Genomic DNA, 6,045 nt, shown 5'->3' on the forward strand with positions numbered 1-6,045 from the left:
ATAATTTTTATAATTATAAAAAATTATAAAAAAAAAGAAAATTATTTTAGTTTTAGATTTAATTTTTTTTATTATGTGTTAATATTTTATTTATAGGTCAAATTTATGCTATTTTTAGTGACCAAAACTAATGTCACTATAAAACTTCGTGTATATATATATAAATTGTTGAACCAATGCATTCTCAACTATAAATAATACTGAGATAAAAGAATCCTAGCTAGTTGAATAATCAACTCCTCCAATGATGGATGGCATATATATGTCGGTAGAGAAAATCAACTTTGAGTTGGGTCGAATGGTTAACTCACTCGTCTGCTTAAATAAGTGTCAAAAATTTAAATTTCATTTTGTATCTCCAACACAAACTCTTAAATAAAATTTAGATCCATAAAAAATTAGTCCTGTAAAACCAAAACCAAATGTGAATTAAAAAAAATGATTCCATTAATTATATATGACAAAATGCATATTGAAGAAAAGCTAGAAGCAAAATGTTAAAAAAATGTATTGCAAGATCAATTTTTTTTACTTAATATATATTTACATGTGTGTCTCCTTATTCAAAACTTAGAAAACATAATGCAAATATATTACTTCTTTTGTATATGTACAAATTTATCACTTTTGAATTGAGCATTTATTTTAAAGTTAAGAAATATATTTAATATTTATAGAGGAAAAAAATATATTTTAGGTAAGAAATTATTTCTGATAATCAAATTTTAAAATTTCAAACAAATATAAAATAATATATTTCCATGAATAATACTTAAAAACAATTGATTTTTTTAGTAATACTCTAAATCAATCTATAAAAAATTTTTGGTTAGTCATCTTAGTTCTCAACAAATTTTAATTATTAATCCGTCTCTAAATTTTTATTTTATTTGCCTCTATGTCAGATTATCAATTTAAATAGAAAGACTCATCTTAAAATTTTAAAAGATTTTAGAAACTTACATGTCTTTATTAAATAAACGACTATTATTGATTTGTCTAACTTTTTATTAAAAAATTGACTTAGAGAATAATATGTCAAACAAAATAGAAGGTTAGAAATTGATTTAGTAATTAAAATTTTTAGAGTTAAATTATCCGACTGAAAATTCGTTGAGAACTGATTTAAGAGAAAGTCTAGGGGCTAGCAACTTTTCTGTTTTGTGATCAGTATTTAACAACCAAAAGAAAAGTGAATGATTTTTCACCATTTGATGTAATCTGACACCATTAAAAACACTACTGATGGTTACAAAATACAAAAGTTGATGGACTCTAATACTCTTCCTGATTTAATATATTATTTGAAAAAAATGTTCAAGTAAAATACAATTTTTCACTAAAAAAAAATAACGCGGATCTTTTTTACGATCACATAAATATTTTTGGTGATAAGAAAATGTAAACTTTAAATGTTAATAAACCCATTGTCTATTTTTAAAATTAAATAATAATTATTAACTTCTTCGATAAATATTAATAAATATTAAAATATTATTTGAAAAAATTCAGTGAAAAATCATAATTCTAGTAATGATTAAAAATTCTCATTTTTTTCCATATATATATATTGGTTTTACTGTATTTTTTTTACCATATATATATTTGATAAGAGACAAGATTGAAAGTTCACTTATTTAATGCTAAAAGCACTTTGTAAAACAAGGCATTGGAGCATTAAAGAGCATTAAGCCCCACAAAAAACACAAACAAAAATGGAAAAGGGAAAAATGGGAAATGGTACAGAGGATACAGGCTTTGGCTCACAAGTCACTGAGTCTCTCCGGGTCCCCCTACTTTTTCATTTCAGTACTTTTGTATTTGCACAAACAAACGTACACTGATCAAAAGACATTATCAAATTGCAAACGCATAATCTATAGTCTTTGACAAAAGATATTCACAACACTGATAAAAAAGACAGTACATATGAGATCAAATTTTTCTTTGATCCTGATTCCTGAAACACTGATCCCCAGTAAAACTACCTTCGTTATACCTCACATTCCTTTTTCAACAGAGAATCCAAACATCGTTTCTTCATCGTTACCACTACTATTTTATATTTTTTATTTCACCACCTAGCTAGCTTCAACACAATAATTAATCTTGCTATGTACATATGAATACATATTTTTCTCCGTTACGAAATTTCTATGGTTGCAATTCACTACACACTTTAATGCATGTAATCATCCTAGTCAGTCTAATGTACTCTTCAGACTTTAATGCCTCTCGGGATCAGAGAGAGAGAGAAAGGGCTTTGAGATGCTGTTGGATCTTGGTGATTGATGAGTATAATATAGGGCCACAAAACTGAAACAGCTTGAGAAAGAGAGCAATGCAGGGCCTTAGTTATATCTTAATCTTAAATGCAGTAAAGCGGAAAAAAAATTGAGAAAATAATAGGGATTTAGCAAAAGAATGTCTAAATTGGTTTAGTGTGTTATGGTTAAGAAAGATAAAATAAAAGGTTTTGATTTTTTAATATATTAAAATACCCCTAATTAAATGTAAAAAAAGTCTTGTTTAGATTTTTTATTTATGATAAATTTAAGGAAAAATATATGAAACCAATTCCAAATCAGCCAAGAATAGAACAACTTAATTAATTATAAATATAATAATTAGTTTTATTTATTTATGATTTAAAATATTGGTTATTAAATGTTTCACCACATCCAAATTAGGAAGAGATACGTTCAGTATTATTGCAACTTGAATCACAAAAACTGATTCAATTAGCTTCCGTCTCTTCATTTTACTTCTCAGAACCATCCAATTTATAAAGAAAAGAAATATCCTAATTCCTAACATAAACACCATGCACGTAAAGATTTTAGATTCACCAAAAAGTATTTGACTGATTTTTGGCTGAAATCATCTTGGTTCCTAGAACTTAATTAGCATCGTTAGTGTGCATAATAATAGTAAAGAATAATAATTAGAATAAAAGAATTTAGAAGAGGTTAGTTTGATATTATAAAAGTTGATGAAGACAGAGAAGCAGTAGTTTTGGATGTCACCGACTGTTAATAATAATTATGAAACCGTACATGACATAAATAAATGAATGAGAGAATGTTTAAAGTGTATCTGTGCAAATTAAGTGCTACTTTAATTAATCTTTCATCTTCTTCAATCTATCAACCCTTCTTTAAAAAGAAAGGGCAGCCTGCTATACTCTTTTTTTAGTTGTTTCCATCGTTCAAGAACTCGTGAATTAAAAAGAAAAAAGGTAGAAGAAATCATGAAGATGCTAGCTTATCCTCTCTTTCTTGCAGCTTTCACAGTAATTTTCTCCGTCACTTACGCCGTGCTTTGTCTTGCTGCTGTGTCACAATTATTATTTCTTTCTTTCGTTTATATCTCTCTACTCTCTGCCGTTTCAAACAAACAATAATGTCTCTTGCTTTTCTTCAATATGCCACCACAACATTTTTTTTATTATTAGCTTCTTCATCTCACTTGAACAAAATAATTTGCTTTTAACATTAATTAATTAATTATCGCTTAAACCCCTGGTTACTGTAGCCTATTTCTAGTTTTTATTTTTATTTTTTGGACCATTGTAAATTATTTATAAATAAAAAAATTAAGTGAAGTTCTAAATCTGATAGATAGATAGATAGATATTTTTATATAAATATTGTAAAAAATAATCATATATATATATATTACGTATATATAGTTAGTAGAAATATAAATAAAAGCTTGAATAATTATTTATAATACATCGATTACTCTTGTATTAAAAAAATTTAATTTATACTAATAAACACCAATTATATTTTTGTCGCATAGGTTAAAAAAATTATAATAGGTGATTATATTTTTTTAAAATGAGATGGCACACAAGTAAAATTTTTTACACTAATAAAGGAAATGCAAGTTAGGAGATTATTATTTTTTAGTCAAAAAAAGGTGGCTAGTATTAATTAAAAAAAAATATTAGTCACCTAATTAAAGCAGAAAACTGATATGATTCCAGAAGTGTATTAATTAATTATTTGATCATGCAGAAGTGATGTAGATGTTGAAAGTGAGGATAATAGACATGCAATATTAGAGAGAAAGAGAGAGAGAGCTTCAGGTTCCGTCAGTGTGTTGTCGACGATGAACATTATGCAATAGGAGAAATGAAGAGGAAACATATTCACCGAATCTGTAAAGAAACCTAAAATCCTTCGTCACTATCTCATCACTTGTCTTATAAATTTTAGAATATAACCTGCATTTGAAGGTTGGGTGCCTTAAAAAGAGACAGCTGACTGCACCAGAGTTAGCAATGGTGGTCCATGCAATAATGATGCTCACATTTAAGATCATTCAATATGCATTAACAAATAATACTTACACTATACAGTATGAATTATTAGGATCGCGTGTCATTATATTCAGGAACTGTCTAAGGTGTAGTAGCTAGGTGGTGAAGACTTTAGGATTTTCTTTAAGAAATAATGTGGGTGTAAGTGCAGCATGCACTATAAGTTGTGGGTACCAAACACTCTAAGTTACGTCAGTCATGTTTTCAATTGATGCAACAATTTCATCAACCTCCTTCAAACAGAACTATCAGTGTGCATAGTATATGAAACAGCTCTTGCTGATTTCTTTTTTCTTGGGTACAAAGCTATTGCTGATGTATCCATTGAAAGAATACACGAGCACACAGTAGATAAAATAATGTTGTATCCGATACAATAATATACATGAAACCATAATTGTTTCAGAAAATATTAGTGTAAGTGTGTTAACGGGTGAAGAGTAGTTAATGGAAGAGAATTAAGGAAAGGGAAGTTTGTGATGGAAATAATTGAGAGAGACACGCGGCAGGGTTGAAAGGTTGGGCCGGCCATGGCATGCAGAGTGCGTGTGAAGGTGAAGATAGATGAGTGAGTGAGTAGTAATTCATGAATAGCCATCACTTTCCCTCTCTGGGCATTGAGCAGAAGCAGCAGCAACAATAATTATATATAATAAGAGTTAGTTGCAATGGCCGATGCAGAAGCAGAGATAGATAGAAGAGTGGACCATGTTGTCCAACTTACCTTAAACAGAAAAAAAGGGTATCCGATAGAAGCTAAGCCCCCACAGGCAATGCTATTGATCCTAATATCACGGAGTTTCACTGCCTGAACAACACACTCACTCACTCACTCACTCACTGTCGGATGCATGGCCCTACTGCTTCCATTGCATCACTGAAGCTTAGTTCTTGTGTGTGTGTGTCTGCCCCCCCTCACCCTCCCCCTCAAAGGGTAATTGGCAAGTGTGCGAATTCAATTCTCATGCAACTACTCAAAGGATATCTCTCTGTTTCCTTGTTTTCTTCTCTCTCATTCTTGTCTTTTCTGTCTCCATTCATTCACTCATTCACACTGCTTCTTCCGCTTAGCTTTACTACTAGTTAAGTAATCAGCGTAACTGCATTCGCCGCATCAAATCACGCCGTAATTATAAAATTCATATATCCACACTACAACACATATCAACACAGCTTTCTTCCTACCTTCTCCTTCTCCCATTTTAAGAATGCTATATAAACCCTAAAATGCTCATCATATTTATATTTAAGGTAATGTTAGGTAGACAAAAAAAAAAAAAAAGCTAAAACTTGCCTTATTTAACATTAATTAATTGTTGCAACAATTAATAAATGTTAAATAAGGTAAATTATGCCTGCTTATGGCTGATTTTCTTTGGTTACCAAACATTTCCGTAAATATACATTAAAACATGGCATTTGTGCCTGATTATGTCTTTAGTTGTGGTCAAGAGCTTATGATAAGTTAGGCAAAAATTAGGCACCAAATTATAGACACCATAGAATTCACCTATCTATGTATTATCGTGTGATTGTTACGTTAGTAAACCTAACTAATTTTCAAATTCACTTCCTAAAAAATTATCTAAATTAAATCTAATTGAATGACTATATATAAAATTCTTTATATTGTTCATGTATGAAAATTAAATTCATACTTTAAAGCATGATATTCTTAAAAGTATAATTAGTGCCTTAAGTTTGATAAAATAACATGT

The sequence above is a fragment of the Arachis ipaensis genome, chromosome B09 (assembly GCF_000816755.2).
Source record: "Arachis ipaensis cultivar K30076 chromosome B09, Araip1.1, whole genome shotgun sequence".
NCBI classification, from domain to species: Eukaryota; Viridiplantae; Streptophyta; class Magnoliopsida; order Fabales; family Fabaceae; genus Arachis; species Arachis ipaensis.